The sequence below is a fragment of the Bidens hawaiensis genome, unplaced genomic scaffold (genome assembly GCF_021521415.1).
Source record: "Bidens hawaiensis isolate Kalapana, Puna unplaced genomic scaffold, B.hawaiensis_p1.1 tig00029807_1, whole genome shotgun sequence".
NCBI lineage: Eukaryota > Viridiplantae > Streptophyta > Magnoliopsida > Asterales > Asteraceae > Bidens > Bidens hawaiensis.
The window spans coordinates 148,593-171,345 of record NW_027494945.1 but is presented as its reverse complement, the minus strand read 5'-3'; the positions used below and the strand labels follow the sequence as shown (position 1 = coordinate 171,345).

Genomic DNA, 22,753 nt, shown 5'->3' with positions numbered 1-22,753 from the left:
TCTTGCTCGATTCGTTTATTATTTTTTATTAATATGCATACATTTTATATATTTATTTTTCATAGTTTTATATATATCATTTTTCAATATTGATTATTTTGTTACTTTATTATTCTTTTTAATAAAATTAATATTATTATACAATGTATGTTTGATACATTAAATAAAACATATCAAAATGATAGGCTCGCGAGCAATCTTGAGCCTTATAAGCCAAGCTCATTCCTGAGTTTGCTTATTAAACAAGTTTATTTTAAAACTCGAGCTCGCTTAATCTTAGCCTGATTCGAACTTTTAACGAGGTGACTTGACTCATTTACCCCTAGTAGGTAGGGAAAGTTTTGCTATGACTTGCCGTCCATTAATACATTGGTAATTTTACAAATAAAATTTTGAATAAGAGTTTATATTATAATTAGATTTGATATCCTCAATTCACATCTTTTGACCGTCTGAAATTTTCTAACTATGAATCAAACTTGTTTTCATATGTAAATTGTAATTATTTAGTACATCTAATCACTTTCTTTCTTGATGGCTCTAATTGGTGTCCCCATATGCATCTTAAATATGTTTAAACTTTAAAAGTATGTTATACCAAAATTAGATGACGTCTCTATAAATTTTTAAATGGACAATGACATATTTTTCTCCTTTAAATGTCCTTAGTTGCATATTTATCCAGATTGAAATTTCAATTGCATATTCATCAAACTCAAAATATTTAAACGTATAGTTTTCCAACTTAATTAAAGCATTTGTAAGTATACCTATTTTGATTTATTTTATTAAAAATAGTTTATATAATGACTATTATTATACCCATACTTTTATTAAACTTTAAAAATTACATATTTACATTTTTTAACTAATTTTTTGGTTCGTTTTTACTCATTTCTTGCGTTTTTCTCTAATAAGTTTTGTTTTTTGTTATTACATTTTTTTTACTAAAATACCTTTTATTTGGCCCTCCTTTAATCATTTTTAATCTATCATGAGCTTTTATGCTCTGTTCCCGAGTTAATTTAAGGGTGAAAAATAAATAAAATGGACTGAAAGAAAAATATTATTGTGTTTCATAGGATTTCTTTCAGGAAAGAAAAAAAAAGAATTTAGAGTAAATTGTGATCCTGAGTTCATAAAATAGAGAAAAATAAAACAAATTGAAGGAAAACAATAAAAAATAAATATAAAGTTGAAAGAGTAAGTTTTATTTCTATTTTGGAAAGAAATATGAAGAAAAGAAAAGAAAAGAAAATTAATTAGGAAAGAAATGAAAAAAAAATTCATTTCTTTTATTCTCTCATTAACTGAACTCGAGAACAGAGTGTTGTTAATGTAACAAAAATGAAAAAGAATACAAGGACAATAATATTGACAAAAAGAAATATGATTAGCGAAATGCAAAATTCTACTCCTTTGTGAAATTTACTCCCGCCAATAAATTGTTACCATTCTAAAAGCCGGTATTTGACAATATGATTCACTCGTATTTTGTATAATTCTTGTTGATAATATAAAATTGCGTGACAAACGAAAAAAGGTATAAAAAAGTATCTTTGGGAAAATAAAGAAAAAAGTTAATTGGCGAAATGCCAAAAAATATCTTAGTAAAAAATGTAAGGGATGAGTAAATATGAAGTTCAAGTATAGTAAAGGTAAAATAATTATTATATAAACTAATGGCGGAACCAGAAGTTTATAACTAGAGGGTCGTAATATAAATTTTCATTTGATAACCTATGATCTAATAGTCTAGTGAGATGGTGTCCACCCTTTTAAAATGAAGCGTTGGGTTTAAATTCTTACAGAATATGAATCATAAAAAAAACTGGAAACCAATTCTTGAAAAGTTTGACTCTGTTCTGTCCAAGTGGAAAGCTAAGGTTTTATTTTTTGGTGGGAGACTCACGCTTGTTAAATTGGTTCTGGGAAGTTTGGGAGTTTATTACTTCTCGCTATTTAAAGCCCCCACGGGTATCCTCAAAAAGTTAGAATCAAAGCGAAGGAGGTTTCTTTGGGGTGGTAACGAGGATAACGAAAGGATAAGTTGGGTTACTTGGCAAAAAATAATTAGAGATAAGGATAGAGGTGGGCTGGGAGTGGGGAGTCTAAGGGCTATTAACCTGACATTATTGGCAAAATGGTGGTCAAGGTACAAAAATGACAATTCCTCTTTGTGGGTCAAAGTAATTACCGCTATTCACACAGGTACGCAAAGTTGGGCATGCATACCGGTTAAAAAATCTATTGGAGGAACTTGGAAGAATATTAATAACTTGGAGTCGGGGGCAAATGGTGAAAATTTAAATCTCTCAGCTAGGCTTAAAGTTCAAGTGGGCAGGGGAGATAAGACACAATTTTGGATTGATACATGGGCTGGTGAAAAGTCATTAAAAGATATGTTCCCCTTACTGTTCGGGAGGGAGAGGAAAAAATTTGTGACTGTAAATGAGTGCTATGAGAAGGAAGGAGTTGAAATTAGATGGATTTGGCGGTGGGCTAGGCCTGTTAGAGCTCCTGCAGCAAAAAATGAATTGGCCACTTGCAAAAGTTTGTTGGCAGGTTTGGAAATGAAAGACAAGCCAGATTTATGGTTGTGGAAGGATGTGGAGGGATCAGAGGTGGAGTATAGGGTGAAGAACCTAAGATGGGAAATGGATGATATGAATTATTAAAAGGTGGAAGATAACTTTTGGTTGAAATGCATTCCAATCAAAGTTAATTGTTTTGTGTGGAGACTTCTTTTGGATCGGGTGGCTACAAAAGAAGCACTTTTGGTAAGGGGTATTAATGTGGGAGATAATAAATGTGTTATCTGTGAAGCGGCGCCAGAACCGGCCTTGCACTTGATGGTGCGGTGCAAGGTGGCGAGATGGATATGGGCTATAATTCTTGAATGGGTTAAGTTACCGGGGTTTACAAAAGAAGCACTTTTGGTAAGGGGTATTAATGTGAGAGATAATAAATGTGTTATCTGTGAAGCGGCGCCAGAACCGGCCTTGCACTTGATGGTGCGGTGCAAGGTGGCGAGATGGATATGGGCTATAATTCTTGAATGGGTTAAGTTACCGGGGTTTAATTTTTCTGAGTCTGTGCGAGAGATAGTAGATTATCCAGCAAAGTTCAAGATGAATAAAATGGAGTGCGAGTTGATTCAAGCAATTGTTTTGGTTACGTGTTGGGAAATTTGGTTAACAAGGAATGATATGTTATTCAATAAAAAGACGTTTTCGATGGTGAAGGTTATAAATGACATTAAGGTTATGTCATTCCTTTGGGTGTGTAATCGGAACAAGAGATTGGGTATTGACTGGGAGAAGTGGTGTCGTTTTCAATTTAGTTAGTTTTCTAGAAGTTTTTGTTTGGCCTAGGTTTACTTTCGTCTTGTAAGTGTTCATTTTTTTGGTTTTTTATAAAATTTGGCCTTTCAAAAAAAAAGAAACAAGATTAGAAGGATTTTATGTGAAAATAAATTCGTTGTAAATAAGGATTAAATTTTTACTGTTTGATTAAATCATATCTTTTTGCAATAAAAACTTCTATATCTCGTGTTGCAATTGTAAGTATTACCCTTTTTTAAATGTAAATCGATATTAATAAACTTTATTATGAAAAATATGAAATAGCTGTAGGAGCTGTTTGGTTCATTCAGATCTGAATGAGTCAGGTCTGAATGAGTCTCTGTCTCATTCAGCAGCAACAACAACAACAAGTCTGAATGATTCATACCTAATTTTAACCATTCAGATGTTTTTCCGTTTGAAACCAAACAGTCTCTGAATGAATCAGATGTTTACATCTGAATGGTTCCATTTAGATGTAAACAAACAGCCCCTTAGTAGATGTATTGATAACATGTCTGATTATAAATATTATAAAAAAATAAAGAATCCAAAATATTAAAAAGTTTTAATTCAAGTAAAATTACAAATAATGAAGTAACGTGACAATAAATCCTTAAAACATATAACTGATTCAAAATAAACAAAGTTTGCCATTGAATTTAATTAATTTAATACTTGTTTTAATTTTAAACTTGGAAACATTGAAGTTTGTGCCATGAGCTCTCAGTTTTCTTTTCACTGTTTTTCTTTCTTGTAAACAAAAAGCCACTATTACCAACTCCATCGTCGGCAGTCACCTTCCGCCATAAATATTTGATAGTATTATTTTTACTCTTCTTGTTTACCATTCAACTACTTTATGAGGATAATGAGAGGGTCAAAACTCTAAAAAAACAACTAAGTTAATGATCTTCACCGGAAATGTTTGACCTACCGGAGGGTCAATTGACCCCTCTGACCCCCTCAGGCTCCGCCGATGATATAAACTATTATTAATAAATTAACTCGAATTAGATAAATTTATAACTTTTCTTTAACGATTTAGAAAATAAAATATATAATTCTCTATTTTCTTATCTCTTTAAACCTTCAATATATCTTTTATTAGATCTCTTTAAACCTTCAATATATAAAAGAATCAAAATAACCATCTAAAAATCAAAAGCAAGAAATAAAAATATACCATCTCACGTACAAAATAAGTTTAAATGTTATTTATACGAATCAATTTTAAACGTTATATATTCTTCATGAACCAAACTATAAACATAACTTCTAAAATTTGAAGTAACTTTAATTAGACATTAATAACGTTTGATTAGTCATCAATAAATTATTACTTAACTGATCTCCTTAATATAAACGGAGTCGTCGATGGTAAAATAAAATAAAATTTAGGTAATCAATTTTCGTGTACAGTGCTTGGACTTGTTACACGTGATTGTAGCGTAAGAGGATGACGTGGTCCTAAACCTTGTAAACATTTAGGATAAGGTGGGGGGGTCCAAGATTGAAGGATGTTTTAACTTTTACCCATATCTATATATATAATGTAAACAGAATAAAGGAGTGAAAATATTTTATAGAACTTTTAATTATTTAACTTTTTTATAAATATACATACGGTACATATTTTTTAATTTTTATGTTACCTCTTTGACTATGCCTAAATAAACAAGTGGAGCGAAGTATGAGAAAATGTTTTGGATTAATAGGTGATTTTAGCTTAAGTAAATATTTCTTAAGCGAGTTTTGTACTTCTAGATAGTTTGGTTGAATGACGGCCGAACTTCTTAAAGTTTGGTGAAAAATAGTAAACGAGAGATTGAAATTCGTGAAAAACTCTATGAATGTCAGAACTTACATGAGTATACTTGTTGAGGTAACAAACTATCGAAGTACATGAACTTTCGAGAAATTGCCGAAGATAGTTAAGTTTTATGCTAGTTAGCAATTCAGAAGGGTGGCCTAAAGTTAAACCAAAAGCCCAAATATAAAAATAATAATGAATTTGAGCTTTCTGATATCTAATAGATTAGTGATAAACTAGGTGAAACAATCTGTTTAATTGATAAACTAAGCCTAAATCATAACATTTCTAGTCAATTGATAAACGATTTGAGCCAGTCATATGCAACATCCACAATCGTAATCGGGAGTTCAAGAGTCCCAGAGGCTGAAAAGCACTCATTTTAGGAAAAAAAAAAAACAAACAAAAAAAACTAAGGCTCATGTTTCTAATTCGTCTTGAACACTTGAAATTTTGAAGACTGGCCTGTATACGATGCAGTTCGTTTAACCAAGACACCAACCGGCAACCGCACAACCTTAATAATTCATGTGACATGTTATGTACTTACGTCAATAATCTTGATAATAAAATGTTTATGCAAAATCTCATCCTTCTATAGTTTATACAAACTCCCTTAGGCCTTAACAAAAGAAACAATATCCAACGTCATTTACTTTGTCTATTAGATATATCATCCTAACTATATATAACGCGTATTTGACACCGTATAAGCCAACACACAAACCACCACCTTTCACCGGTGACACACAATGGCTAATAATAATATTATTATTAACAACCTTGCGTCACACCTCTTGTGACAGACCAAGCTCGCATCACACATCTTACGTACCATCATAATATTCATTTTCATTTGATGTCATCCTTTTGCTAGTCTGTTAGGTAACATGATCCGAAATCTCTGAATATTTTTTTCTAATCCAAATTATACATCCCATTATTCTCGATATCCATTCCATATTACATCCCATTAAACTCGATAATCTCGGCTTTTCGCTTCTATATAAACCCGTTGCATATGTTCACTTCATCACCACCACCACCACTAGCAATATGAACACCCTCATTCAACTTCAAACCTCAAAACCGGCTGAAAACAAGCTGAAAACATTAGAGAAGAAGGGGTGGTGTTCATGTGGATGTACCGAGTGCGATGATCCAACGGTTCCACATGACTACTTTGAGGCTGTTCTTGATTACATTAATGATATGCTCATGGGTGAAGAAGATGACTTGATGAACAAGTCATCCATGTACCATGATTGTTCTGCTCTTCAAGCAACCGAGAAATCGTTCTACGATGTTCTTGCTCAACAACAACAACCAAGTTTTCCTTCCATGATTAAAGCTTTGGACCTTAACTTCTCTTTGGTCCAAGTTCCGGATCAAAGCGAATATGTTTGCAACTCGGTTAAGGTAATTTCTTCAAGGGGAAAGAAGAATAACAGGCAATTGTCCGAATTGTCCGAATGTGGTGGTTTCGAGCAACAATTTAGGAGTAATAAGCAATTAGCAAGCGGTTCGGGTGAGGAAGAATTGATGAAGACCGAGATCACAACCATGATTGACAAGCTTTTGCTTTGTCCCGGCTCGAAAGATGTTGGTTTGCATGATGAGCTTGCTTGTTGTCCTTTTGATAAGCCGGTTAATCCGAGCTTGATTGTGGAAAAACAAAGAAGAAAGAGGACTAGTCCGGTTAAGCAAATTGTGGACTTGAAGAGTTTGCTCACTCAATGTGCACAAGCTGTTTCATCAAACAACAAACTCACTATTGAAGAGCTTCTCCAGAAGATTAGAAACCATTCATCCCCTCACGGAGATGCTGACGAGCGTCTGGCGCATTATTTTGCTAATGCACTCGAGGCACGTTTCATGGGGACCGGGATGGATATTTACACGAATCTAGCTTCGAGCAAGATCAATGCGTGTGATATTGTTAAAGCGTATCAAGTTTATGCCTCCGCGTGCCCTTTCAAGAAGATGTCCAATATTTATGCTAATAAGATGATTGGAAACCTTGCTAGAGGTTCACCAAAGCTTCACATTATTGATTTTGGTATCTTGTATGGGTTCCAATGGCCCTGTCTTATTCAGGGCCTGTCAGCGCGGCCTGGTGGGCCACCAAGCCTTAGGATTACAGGCATTGACTTTCCTCAGTCAGGCTTTCGACCAGATGAGAGAGTCCAAGAGACTGGACGTCGTCTGGCTGATTACTGCAAAAGATTCAACGTGCCATTTGAGTATCACGCTATCGCAAAGCAATGGGATAGTGTGACAGTTGACGATCTTAAGATCAACGAGGACGAGATCCTCGTTGTGAATTGCTTGTATCGACTAAGGAACGTGTTTGATGAGACCGTACTTGGAGCCATGGATTGTCCACGTGAGTCGGTTCTAAAGATGATCAAGAATATCAAGCCTGATTTGTTCATCCATGGAGTTGTGAACGGGAACTACAACGCCCCGTTCTTCTTGACAAGATTTCGTGAGGCTTACTTCAACTTCTCGGTGCTATTCGACATGTTTGAGGCGGCATTGCACCGTGATGATGAAGAGAGGTTGTTATTCGAGAAGGAGGTGATCGGTCGGGAAGTGATCAATGTGATAGCTTGTGAAGGAACTAGGAGGATTGAGAGGCCGGAAACATATAAGCAATGGCACGCGAGGAATGAGAGGGCGGGTTTAACGGTGGTGCCGATGAACAAGGATATAATGAAGGAGGTTAAGGCTAAGGTGAAGATAGGGTTTCATAAGGATTTCATGGTGGATGATGATGGAGATTGGATGGTGCAAGGGTGGAAAGGGAGGGTGATCTATGCTATGTCCTCATGGAAGGCTGCGTAACCCTTTGGTGTGGTCATATAATATTATCCAGTTTGAATCTTAATTTTCATTTATGTTTGGTGTTTCTATTTCTATAATAAGTTTGTTGTTTACTTATAAGTCTTGTGTTTCTATAATAAGTAGTTGTCACTGTTCATGTAACTTTTTACTATATTTATCTATCAACCACAATGTATTAGTGTTTTCATGAATCATTTAGGTCTAAATTTTTAGACAATTAATCTTATGAAGAAAACTTATATTATGGTTTGAGATCCTGAACTCATAATCGCTCTTTGGTAAAATTGAAGAAATAGTGGTCGACGACTTTTTGTGAAAGATGTAACACGATAATGAGAAGGTGCAAGGATAATGGACGGCATGACAAAGATTAAGACTACCATGAGACACAACATGGCAGTCGATTCAACATTGTGATGGAGACATTGACATGTGCGCATTACACAGTTTACAGCAATAGTAACATACATGAAAAGTTTTGTTCGAGAGCTTATGAGTGATTAGAGAGTTATCTTGTGACCTTGCCATTGGGTTGAGTTACTTCTCAAATTTGCTCAAAATGACCAGAACTTACCTAAGATATCATAAATTCTACTATCTCTCTATTTCGCTCTTGATGGCCAAAACTTACCTTAACATTGTGTCGAGGTACGTCTACAACTTCCTCATATCAATTAGAAATCACTTGGTTATTTGGTTGATATGCTCCATGATAAACTTGTTATATGAAATATATATTTTCACGTTTCGGACACGCATTACCTTATGACACATACAATAAACACATTGCTTCCACTTTCCAGATTATTGGCATACAATCCGTAAATGCATACTAGATCAAGTTCATGTGATATATGGGTAATTTGGACCAACAGTTTGTAAAACGAAGAAACAAACAAAATGAAGTCACAAAGACAAAGAATAGTGTCAATATGACATGAAATAACAAAAGCTACATCATACAATAAAAAGAGTTAAAGGTAGAGGTGCACAAAAAACCCATACCCGGAACTGGACCCCATGAAAATACCCGGAACTGGTTTTTTTATACCCGGGTATTCTATACCCGAAACCAGAACCGACCCTACCCGTAGGGTATGCTATGGTTTGCTTTTTGAGGTCAATACCCGCACCCGGAACCGTACCCGATTTATACCCGTAAATACCAGGAACCGGTCATACCCTTTACCCATACCCGGTTATACCCGATACCCGATACCAATTTTCTAATACCCGAAATAATCCATGAGTTTTTATAGTATATTTTTATGTTCACTTCACAACTTTTATGTTTAAGTTTTTTTAAAATGCATATTATTAAATAAATAATTTGTGCTTAAGTGGATTTATGGTTTTTGTAATATAGTTTAAGTATTTTTATAAATTACAAAGCAAATTTAATTTTAAACAAATTTAAAATGAATAATAAAATTACAAATTGAAAACCGGGTATCAATACCCGGTCGTACCCGGTTTCAATACCCGAACCCGATCATACCCTAGCCGGGTGCATAGCATTGAGTTTTTCTCCTCAATACCCTTCCCGAACCCTACCCGATTTCTCTCAATACCCGATTTCTAATACCCGATCATACCCGAAACTGTTCCATACCCGAACCTGAGTATTAGAAAACAACCCGATTTGTACACCTCTAGTTAAAGGGACACTACGTATACACATCTTGGACACTTGGAGTTGACCCGACTTTTGGTTTTGGGCCCATTCCAATATATCCCAAAAGGGACACGTACGTATGCCGTAAAAAAGTTAAAAGATAATCCCACCTACTCTAATCAACCCATTAGGCCATTATGTCGCTCGTAGGTCTGCAAACGAACCGTACGAACATGAACATGGCCTTGTTTATGCTCGTTCATTAAAAAAATAATGTGTTCACGAATGGTTCACAAACACTTACCAAACGAGATTTTATGTCATGTTCGTTCATTAAGGAAATTAGTGTGTTCACGAACACAAATAAAATCAGCAGAGCCTAGAGATTTAGATCGATGTATTCATCACTGTAAATAATGAAAGCCAATAAACGAATCGAATGAACACGGACAAAGGCATGTTTGTGTTCGTTCATTAAACACAAACACTTAATCGAACAAATATTTTATGTTCATGTTCGTTTATTTAAAATGAATATTTATGTTCGTTTATGTTCGTTTGTTTAAAATCTTAACAATACAATTACAAACCCTCGATCCACTACGCTTGTACAGATGTACCCATATGCAAGCTCTACTATTCCTCAAGAGCTTTGATTACCTTAGCCCATAGTCTCTTCAATTATTTATCATTCTCATCCATCACTTTTGTAATAAGGCTTTATTGTGCTATATTTGTTGTATAACTATGATGTATACTTATGTTATATTTTTATACTATATTTTTTGTGTTGTATATTGAGTAAAGCAACAAAAAACTAAGAGTGCTAAATATCACTTTCATATAATGGGTTGATGATTCAATAACAAAAGCAAAGTATTTAAAACCTTGAATTAGGAGGGCTTGGGAGATTTTGAGATCAAGTACCACATGCAACAAGAATTAAAAGATATTCGTCGGTTAAAAAAAACATCACCTCCATATTATTCCTAACCTACTTAAATAACACACATTTTTATTTGATTTAATCCAATGGATGCATATTTTTTGTGAAGAGGTAACTATCACAAAATATCTAATAATGAGACAGTTGAATGATATTCAAAGGTTCAAGTTTTGAACTTTCCATAGATAAACACTATGGCTATAGCCGTTTAAGAAAAAAGTTCAAAAAATATTGTGAAGAGGGGTTGTATCTGGTCACCTCAACATCAAAGTTAAAGCTTGCTGACGAAGTAAAAGTCAATCGCTTGTTTCAAGGTATGAATAGCTAATCAAATATTTTTAATTTTATTAACTTCTTATAAGAATATATAATATTTCTTTTTTTGGCTGTTTTGCATTGGAGATCAAACGGTGTTTGCTATGTGAAGATCAATTAGAATCGGCCGAACATATCTTGGTATCATGTTATATAGCTTCGGTGATATGGCAATTTGTTAGCGAGTGGTGCGGTATTCCTCCGGTGTATGCGTTTGAGGTGCGAGATCTCCTAAATTCTCATCAAGTTGCTGGAGTCCATAACATGAAACAAAAGGCAATTCAAGTGGTAATACTTACGACATGTTAGTGCATATGGAGAACTAGAAATGAGGCTCTCTTCAACAATAAACGAGTCTCAATTAATAGACTAAAGGAGGATATAAGAAGATATAGCTTTCATTGGGTAAAATATAGGGGGGAAATAGAAGGGGTTGAATGGGGAACCTGGTGTTCATTTAGCTTTTAAGTATGTAGTGTAATCAGGCGTATATGCACTTTGGTGTGTTGTTTTTTTGACTAGTATCTTGCTAGTCTTGTTCCTTTTTATTGGTTTCTAATAAAAATTGGCCGTTCAAAAAAAAATTTATTCGATTCATTTTTCCAAGGGCTGATGTACAAGCTTTCCGGCATTCGGGGACGTGACCCTCTAACACTCTACGGTTTCGTATTTAAAGAAGGAAGATAATTAGGTGTATTGGTGATTCGTTACTGATCCAAATTGCCGTAAAATGATACTATAATTAGAATTTAGTTATGGGAAATAACAATATTTTGAAAGAGAGAAACTTAAGCTTTCTAATATTTATATTTTACTCTCGATAATTTAAAATCACAAAACTTAGTTTAAGTCAGGTTGTTCAATGAGTTATTTAATTCAAAGCCAAAAATCAATTCGTCCTCGAGTCAGGATCAAGATGGGTTGAGCAAGAAATAATGCTCGACTCGACATTTCTAACTAAAGAGCTCTTGTTATGCTTTGCTAATAACTCAACAAGTTGACATGGTATTCTAACTTTTGATGGTTTTGTATGTTCTTTTATAAATAACAAAATAATAAGCACTCTATCTCACGGTCTATAAAAGAAAATGACTTAAATCTATAGGGGCTAAAGGAAGTTGCTTGAACCAAATTAGTTTCATAAAAGTTTTTAGACGCATAAATTACCTTTAGATTGAACTAATAGTAAGTTTGAGATAAATGAACTTTAGTTTTTTACCTATCTAATTTATAAGCATAATTACAAGTCACTATAGTTATTTGATTAGTGGAGTATATTAAATGGAACATAACCCTACAATTACTTAAAGAGGATAGCTTTAATTCTAAATAAAGCCCATCAAACTTGACCGACCAAAATATGATGGGGATGCTATCCCATCTACACTTATTATGTCCCGTGCCACTTACTCGCTTTTTGACTCATACTAATAATTAAGCAATTATTCTATAAAGTTTTGTTTTACATAATGAATTATAAAGTTTTAATTCAACTGATGTCTTCAATTCTTTGGTTGACGGTTTAAAAATCAGCAATGCATCACAATCGTGATTAAAAGTTATAAAAAAATTTCTTTATTTAAAAAAATATTATTGGTATAGTAAAAGTTTTTTTCCCATGATTTATTGAGTAATTCAAGTGGTGTACAAATAGGATTTTGACATAATGGTATCAATTCTTTCTATTTCTTATTAGAAACTTTTACGTCCATGTGGACGGATGATGACGACTGTTAGTAATTAACAATCTAGATTTATTTTATAGCAGTAAATAAAGAACACATGGTCTAATTCATACTATCCTTTGATTAATGTAACTCATAATTTTCATTTTTGTTGTCAACGGACAATCACACCATAAGGAAAAGTAAGTCTGACTGCTGTAATGAAAAACTGTGTTTTATCCAATCAAAATTTTGTAAATTGTTTTGAAACAACGAAGATAACAGTTGAGGGCAATTATAGTCACTTTTTCGTTTTTTAACAACGAAAGTGAAAGATAAGATTGACATAATACTCAATAAAAATAAGTCATATATAGAAATTTAAAATTATTAAAATTTAATTTACCAAGAAAGATATATAGAAATTTAACTCTGCATTTCGGAATAATTAACAATCATGAGTCATGACAACACTACATTTTTATACAAATAAATATTCTTTACAACATGTAATGTATAATTATATTATTTTTATTTAAATATTTAAATAAGTGCAAATTTAACCTAATACTTTCCGAAGTAATTTGTTACTGTGCTTAATTAAAATGTAAAAATCTAATGGCGCATTTCTAAACTTGATCAACACGTCTAAAAAATTTCACCTGTTTTGAATAATGGGTATATTGACCAAATAGAGATTTTGCTACAGCTGTATTGATTTATGATATTATAAAACGTGTGCTTGAAAAGTATATACATTGTATTAGATATTAGTCAAAGAAAAAAAAATATTAGCCAGATTAAACATTGTTTATGATATTACGTCAAGCATTTTCATTTTTTTTCGTCAAGAGTATCTCATTTACATGGCAAGCCTGACTCAAAAGCTTTGTTTAAACTTTAAAGTGCATGAATAATATTTGTCAACACATTTACAAAAACCAGCGTTTTAAAAATCCCGGTATTCAAATCCTTTCCATAGTTAATTATGGTTTTGAACCTATTTAACGATAGGATTTATGGTTTATAATTATACATACATATAGATGACATTAGAGTCATAAAATTGAAACACAATTTCTCTTATCAGGGGCGGCTCTTGAGATGTGCGAGCCGCACCCTCGTCCGAGGCACGGTTTCGATAGAGGGCACACAATTTTTAAACATACATTAGTATTATTAAACATTAACAATTGAAATTGGGACAATGGCTTGTGAAATAATGACAAAAAGAGAGAAAAATGATATAACAAAGAAATAAAAAACCTTGTCGGAAAATTTTCCGGTGGATATGAATTGCAGCGTGATGTATTTTTGAAGGAAGTAAGATCATCAATAATATTATTTTATTGTTACTTTTGTACTCTAACTTTACATACTACTTTCTCAACTTTACTTTTCTATTTTTTTTCCTTTTTTTAACAATACTAAGTTAAATCGTCAATTTAACTTGGACTCAAACCAAAATTTATTTGATAAGGAATGCTAGAGAACTTTATGAAACAACAAAAATAATAAGGAATGTTCAACTTATCGTTAGCTATTAATGTATTTGGTTAATTATTATATTTTTGTTATATTTATAGTTATAACGTTATTGTCGTTTAAAAAAATAGTTTATATATTTATTATTCGTTAGGACATACGGACCTTTTATTTCAGCTTGGCCGAGGTACATAAATTCTCAGAGACGCCTATGTCTCTTATGAAAATTACCCAATTTTATTTGCACTTTAGGTTATTAAAAAGATTGAAACGGTCTTCTTTTCATCCACACCTTATATTTATTGTTATTATTTTTACCAATAAACTGTTTAGAAAAATTACAAATTCACCAAATTCATGTCTCTTTAACTAAAAGTATATTATAAAGATAAAAGAGACTATTTTATGTACTAAAATGATTTGAAGAATTCTAGATATATTTGAATTTGTCACACACATGATTCAACCACTTTAACATTTGTCAATTTTAACTTATATTAAATTTGAAAAAAAAAGAATCAAACTATTTTTCTCATAAGTGCATTAAAAATTGATGTTTTTTCATTAATTCATAAAAAATTTAAAATCGTACCTTGAAATTTTCAAACTTTTTAAACTAACCCCTCTACAAAAAAGTTTAAAAAAAATTCTTAAAAATCATTTGGATATTAGGTCTACCAATTCATTAAACACATAGTTAAAACACGACATTTAACTAAAAGGGTTAAACCAAACATGTATATTTTTAAACATATGGAAATAGACGTATAAAACTTGATAAACACACAAACATACAAGGTCCGGTTCAGTCTCGATTAACGTCAGTTAACGAAGACATATTAACCCTAACAGTCGCTTAAAAAAACACATAACTAAATGGTTGGTGAACATGTTCACTTAACCAAAACCATCACCTTTGTTTGATTATGGTGATTACAGTTAATTTTTTTGATTAACAATTCAATTTTCTATTTATTAACTAGACCATCTCAAGGGTTTCGGCCCTTTTATGTCGATTGGGTCTCTAAACAGAGGTTCCCTTATCAATGGTGAAGTGCAAAAAATGATTAAAAATTACTATTTTGATAATTATTCTCTAAATGTATCTATATCTCCATGTAGATGGGTATTTAAATGGTCATAGCAAGTAGAGGCGCTTATCGACATATCTAAAAATATACGTTGTAAGGTCTACTAAACTCATATCTTTTCTATTTTATATGCGACGACTTATTTACTTTCGGATTTGGTTCTTGTGGTTTCTTAAAATGATCAACTTTACTTAAATAGTTTATTTTAGGCTTTTATGATACAATACTTTCATTTGACTATCAATTTTAGTCCAACCAGTTAAAGTCATCCACCAACCGTTAGATAATACAACTTTGAGCGGATTTTTTGTATTTTTCACAAACTTTAAATCATATAATGTCATATTAGCGAAATATGGCTAATTGGGGGGGGGGGGGGGGGGGGGGGGGGGTTGTGAAGATTTGTTTGATATAATACGTAGAAAAGCTTAATATATGCATGTTGTATTTAAAAAAAAACGAAGTAAAAAAAGCAAAATCAAATGAGTATCAAATCGATTAAGTACTTCACTTAGTTTCATTCAATCGATCAAATTATTATTATTTATGTCTACCCAACATAAACCAAAAATTTGGATGTTAAGTTAGGAAACACTGGAGCACCGAAGAAGGTTCCAATATAAAAAGAAAAAAATCTTGTCCATAAATTGATATACGTGGCACTTAGTAGTCAGCCAATTTAAAAGTGATCGGTTAACATGTATTTAATCAATTTTGATGTATCAAAATTTAATTTTGATTAACAGGTTTTGGTGTGAACGACAAGGTTCGAGACATGGGTCCGAGACTAGGATCTTGAATGTGAAATTATGTGAACACGAATTTTCAAGAATCATTTAAAGTGAGTGTGACAAATTACATGTACGTGGGGAGCAAGTCAAAAAGTTTGAGAAAAATATTAAATACAACTTATGTTGCAATCACTCAACCAAATGCTTTATAATAATTAAAAAAAAACTAAAAATAAAATACCAAGTGGATAAGGAAAATTTTAGTACAATTAATACTTGGTTAACAAGACACTGACCAAGTGTTAAATAATTTACTTTTTAAGGAAGAGTAAACCACCGAAATACAAAGGAAAAAATAACACATTTTTTTATGTACTAAAATGTTTTGCACGGGGTTATTGATTCTTCGTATGTTGATATAAAACTATTTTTATATTTTTGTAATTAGACATGTTTTTATTGAATTTGAAATGAATAAAGTATGATACATAATACCATAAAATAGTTTTTATTTTCTAATAACTTTATAAAAGAGAGTTTTAAAAAACGGTTGACTTTCATATAGATCATTTAACGAAAGAAAGGAAAACATTTCCTTCCCTTTCATTACCTTCTCTTCTTTGTTCTTCTTCCAATTTTTAAACCCCCCCCCCCCCCCCAAATCTTCCCTCCCGCTCATTTCTCTTCTTAACATTGTGTTCCCGAGTCTAATTCAAGAGAAGAAATGGATTTGTGTTCAAGGGTTTTTGTTGAAAGAAAGAGGAAAGTATTTTATGATCAAATATGAGACTAAAAATTTGCGTAGTTTATAACATGATATATTTAAAACATCACTAATTTTAAATATGAAGTGATAATAGTCAATGGAAAGTTGTATACTTGTATATAACAATATAATCCGTTTAGCACCGTCTACAAGTACCTACGATTTTCTATTTAAATTACATCAATATTAAACACACTCGATACACTAATCCCAGTTTGCGTGTAGTCATGGATTAAGGAACCGGTGATATAGAAAAAATAAAATAAACGTATAAGTAATTTAAAGAAATTCTAACCATATATTGACTGATAATAAATTCATTACATATCATATTGTTGAATTTTTATTATTCAACCCTAACCACTATTAACAATTGTGAATTTCTTGATATCAACATCCATCTCATGTGTATAATATTATACAGTCAAATGACAATTCCAACTTGGCTCAACTCACCACCTTCCCTTGAACCTTCCTTAACCTGAACCTCACCTTCACCGGACCACCCGGTGACCAGTAACATTATCAAAGTGGCTAAGATTCATCCACTATTTCTACACTTCCAGGAACCTTCATTTCTTTTAATATTTTACGAACAATTATTTCATAACCTTCCACACCACCAACTTCCAAAAATAAACCAACCACCCAATAACCACTTGTACCTTATTCATTAAAATTTGTACAGTTTTCCTCCGGATAAAGCAGAAAAACATAACCTCGTCCTCTATATTAACCCATGAAACCATCATGTTCTGTTTCATACGCTTTCACACTTCCTATGGATACTATCTATGCAACTGCCATGAACAACTACATCAACAGTTACAACCACCACACAGCCGCCTTTGACCCGACCCAAGTAACCTAGAGTATTTACCCCTCACCCATGCATTACAAGGAGCCACCGTCGTCCACAACATCTGCAGTTGTTGTGGACGGCGATGGCTTCCCCAAGCACCCATCGCAGTCAGCTACCACCAAAAGTGATTCGTCCTACAGTACGTCAGTGGTAGCTGACTGCTATGGTGATAGTGGTCCTGACAGCCAGGACCACTATGATTCCGTCCTGAAGTACCTGACTCAAATGTTAATGGAAGAAGATGACTTACAGGAGAAACGTGTATGTTGAACGAGTGTTTGTCTCTACAAGCGACGGAGAAGTCATTATACGACGTTCTCGTCAATAATCCGACGGCTGATTCGCCGGATTATTTAGTGGGAGACACAATTGGAAACTGTGGTTACTGTAGGGGTATGGTACTAAAACCCGGTTCTACGACCCTAAATCTATTATGTTTGACTTATTTTATTACATGGACTAATACAATGTTATTGGGCCGAGAGGGTTTTGTGGAGGTAACCCTAACTGGGCTAGGCCCATTAAGGTACCATGATGGTGGCCATGAGACTCTATATAAGGAGGTCTCCACCTCCTTATCATAGGTCATGCTCAATAAGAGCCACCACCACTTTTTTGTGTCTGTAAACAAGAGATCTCAGGATTTCTTAGCAGTCACCTCCACTCCCCCAAAAAGCCATCGCAGGTCTCAAGCAGCTGAAGAAGAAGATCAAGACGTGGTTCGTTCATCTCGAAAATCCGTGGAAACATCGTCATGGATCAGGTTAGATTCATTTCGTGCTTCGACATTGGCGCCATCCGTGGGACGGCAACGAACTGCCCTTCAATCTTCATCTCGGCTGTCAGATCTCTCCCAAGAAAAACACAGATCTGGAAGTTTACAGAAAAAAGGCTTCAAAGATCTAAAAAGAGGCTTATATTAAAGCTCAAAACGATCCTTAGATCTAAAAAGAGATTTCCAGATCTGTGCAAGAAGGAAAATCCGTGATTCGAATGATCAGATCTCCGAATCTGTGATGGTTTTAAATCTGCTCCGGGCTTCAGATCTGTCCAAATCTGATTTACAGATCTAGGTCTAGATTACAGACCTGGATTTTAGGTCTAAAGTTGCAGATCTGACTCTTAAATTGCAGATCCAGAAATTACCAGACTTCCGCCGCCATGTACGCACGCCCGTGGATTCTCACTCCGCAGCCGTGCCTGTGCCGCCGCGGGAACCACCATCTGGGTTTTGCGCAAGAGACCTCCGCCATGCACGCGCACTCACGAGTCACCACTCTATCGTCGTGCATGCGCGCATCAGGCTACGCGCCAAGGTTGGGAATCCTCCTAATATCCCATATGGCTACGCGCCAAACTTCAAGGTTGTGAATCCTCCTAATATCCCATATGGCTACACGCCAAGGTTGGGAATCCTCCTAATATCCCATATGGCTACGCGCCAAGGTTGGGAATCCTCATAATATCCCATAGGGCTACGCGCCAAGGTTGGGAATCCTCCTAATATCCCATATGGCTACGCGCCAAACTTCAAGGTTGGGAATCCTCATAATATACCATATGGCTACGCGCCAAGGATGGGAATCCTCATAATATCCCATATGGCTACGCGCCAAACTTAAGGGTTGGGAATCCTCATACCATATGCTCACGCATCACATATGCTCACACATATTACACATGCTTACGCATCACATGCTCACACATGTCACAGTCTACACGCACGCGCACGCAACATCTGCGCGTGGCGCATAACACAAAACCAAAGTCTACACTCACGCGCATGCAACTCTGCACGTGGCGCGGGACAAAAAGTAGCCCGTAAGTCGCCTCACGCGCAGGCTTTTATTATTCACACAGCTCATAAGACGCCTCGCGCGCAAGCTGTTGTTATTCTTACAGCCCGTAAGTCGTCTCACGTGCAGGCTTTTATTATTCACAGCTCATAAGACGCCTCGCGCGCAAGCTGTTGTTATTCTTACAGCCCGTAAGTCGCCTCACGCGCAGGCAATTATTATTCTTATAGCTCGTAAGACGCCTCTCGCGCGCAAGCTTTATTACTTTCACAGCTTGTAAGTCGCCTCACGCGCCAGCTCAATTATTATTCTTATAGCTCGTAAGACGCCTCTCGCGCGCAAGCTTTATTACTTTCACAGCTCATAAGACGCCTCACGCGCCAGCTCAATTATTATTCTTATAGCTCGTAAGACGCCTCTCGCGCGCAAGCTTTATTACTTTCACAGCTCATAAGACGCCTCACGCACCATCTCAATTATTATTCTTATAGCTCGTAAGACGCCTCTCGCGCGCAAGCTTTATTACATTCACAGCTCATAAGACGCCTCACGCGCCAGCTCAATTATTATTCTTATAGCTCATAAGACGCCTCTCGCGCGCAAGCTTTATTATATTCACAGCTCGTAAGTCGTCTCACGCGCCAGCTCAGTTATTATTCTCAAAGCTTATAAGACGCCTCTCGCGCGCAGGCTTTATTATTCTTAGCTCGTAAGTCGCCTCTCGCGCGCAGGCATTATTATTATTATAGCTCGTAAGTCGCGTCTCGCGCCAGCTTCATTATTATTTTAGCTCGTAAGTCGCTTCTCGCGCTAGCTTCATTATTATTACAACTCATAAGTCGCCATGCGCGCAAGCTTCGTTATTATTATAGCTCGTAAGTCGCCTCACGCACAAGCTTCATTATTATTATAGCTCGTAAGTCGCCTCGCGCGCAGGCTTTTATTACAACATGTCACCATCATGAAGAAAACCTCTCAAAACTCAAGACAATAAAGACAAGGCCAAAGAAAAGGGAAAAAACCGCCTCACACCTTATAAAGTCCAGCGCTCCACCTAGACGCTTGCGCGCCCAGGAGCAACACTGGACTTGGGGGGCTTGTAGGGGTATGGTACTAAAACCCGGTTCTACGACCCTAAATCTATTATGTTTGGCTTATTTTATTACATGGACTAATACAATGTTATTGGGCCGAGGGGGTTTTGTGGAGGTAACCCTAACTGGGCTAGGCCCATTAAGGTACCATGATGGTGGCCATGAGACTCTATATAAGGAGGTCTCCACCTCCTTATCATAGGTCATGCTCAATAAGAGCCACCACCACTTTTTTGTGTCTGTAAACAAGAGATCTCAGGATTTCTTAGCAGTCACCTCCACTCCCCCAAAAAGCCATCGCAGGTCTCAAGCAGCTGAAGAAGAAGATCAAGACGTGGTTCGTTCATCTCGAAAATCCGTGGAAACATCGTCATGGATCAGGTTAGATTCATTTCGTGCTTCGACAGTTACAGCAGAAAACGAAGCCCGAATCGAGAAGAAGACCGAGAAACGAAAATGGTAACTGTGTTGGACCCAGAATCGGACCAGCCCGACCCGTATGATGAAGACTTGCTGCTGTATGATCACGAACCACAACAGTACAGTCCAACTGAATCAACAACGAAAAGAGGAAGACCACGAGGGAAGAAGAACATTATCAGTCAAGAAATCATGGTGGATTTAAGAGATTTGTTAACTCAATGTGCTCAAGCAATCTCCAATAATAATCCGAGTTTGGTTTGTGAAATAGTGAGCAAAATCAAGCTGCATTGTAGCCCGAATGGCGATTCAAACGAACGATTGGCTTATTATTTCGTGACAGCGATTGACGCCCGGTTAGCTAGGATTGGAGCCGAAGTGTACCAAGCATCGAATATGAAGAAAATATCAGCAGCCCAAATCTTAAAGGCTTACCATTCCTACTTAATGGCGTGCCCGTTTCACATAATGTCGAATATTTTAGCAAACGGGTCGATTGAGAAGCTATCGAGAGGGGCTGATAAGCTTCACATTATCGATTTCGGAATCTTATACGGGTTCCAATGGCCTTGTTTTATAAAAAATTTATCCACGAGGCCCGGCGGGCCTCCCATGCTCCACATCACAGGCATTGATCTTCCACAGCCCGGGTACCGGCCCGCAGAGCGAATCCAAGAAACCGTTAAACGCCTTGCGAAATTTTGTAACCGGTTTAACGTGCCGTTTAAGTATACCGGGATAGCAAAGAGATGGGACGAGAAAACAATAGATGATTTGAGCATTAATAGGACCGAGTTGACCGTGGTCAACTCGGTCAACCGGATGCATAATATTCTTGATGAGACAGTTAGAGAGAGCAGCCCTAGGGATGCTGTTTTGCAGTTGATTAGACAGATCAACCCGGACATGTTTGTCCTCGAGGTCCTCAACGGGACCACAACGCCCCGTTTTTGTTTAACAGGTTTAGAGAAGCTCTTTTTCATTTCTCAACCATGTTTGACATATTTGACCACACGGCGGCCCAGGAGAGTAAAGAGAGGATGTTGTATGAGCAAGAAGTGTTTGGGAGGCAAGTGATGAATGTGGTGGCATGTGAGGGGACCACTCGGGTCGAGAGGCCTGAGTCGTATAAGCAGTGGCAGTCGAGTAATGTTCGGGCTGGGTTCAAACAGGTCCAGTATTACCGCGATAAAGTGGAGGAAGTGAAGAGTAAGGTGAGGTCAAGTTATCATAAAGATTTTCTGGTGGATGAAGATGGTAAATGGATGTTACAAGGTTGGAAGGGGAGAGTGCTTTTTGCATGTTCTTTGTGGAAGCCTGCATGAATAATGTAGACCTCTAGTCTCTAGTTGCTTGCATTTTTAATATTCTTCATGTGTTTATTTTTTTATATTTAATTTGAGTTTGAATCATGTTCAAAATGTTTTATTAAGTTTTGCTTTTGAAAATGGATACTCATATTAGTGACATTAAAATATCATCTCAAAATCCATACCATATGTGTTTACTTTCCACCTTGTCATCTTATAGAACATGGGGACAACTTAAGTACAAGAGAATCCTCAATAATAAATTTTTACAAACCGTCACACGAGCTCCACATTAAATTTCAAACTTTTCCTAAAAATCCTCAATTTACTCTACAACAACAAAGGTCTAAAAACCGCCACATCATCACATAACTCTATAATTAATTTATATTTAATTAAATTACTTTATATATATATATATTTGTAATAATCTGTTATTTCCAAGACTGAAAATTAATAAATTTAATAAACTTTCATAAGTGAAACTAACCTTTCTGCCTTGGTTTTATGAAGCGGTGGTGTTGGTTTCCATAAACAATTTATTCCTATTTACATTCCAACCATAATTTTTGAATCTATTTGACTTTTAGTGTACACTGTTGAAGGATTGCAAAAAGTGGATCTTTTGTAATTTTTACGTGACACTTTCGATAC

At 35.3% G+C, this 22,753-nt stretch overlaps 2 pseudogenes; both read left to right on the top strand.

Moving 5' to 3' along the window:
• Nucleotides 1-5,935: 5,935 nt before the first annotated feature.
• LOC143579468 (scarecrow-like protein 14 pseudogene) lies at nucleotides 5,936-8,044 on the top strand (annotated as a pseudogene).
• A 9,205-nt stretch (nucleotides 8,045-17,249) lies between these two features.
• On the top strand, nucleotides 17,250-22,264 carry LOC143579467 (scarecrow-like protein 30; annotated as a pseudogene).
• Nucleotides 22,265-22,753: the final 489 nt, after the last annotated feature.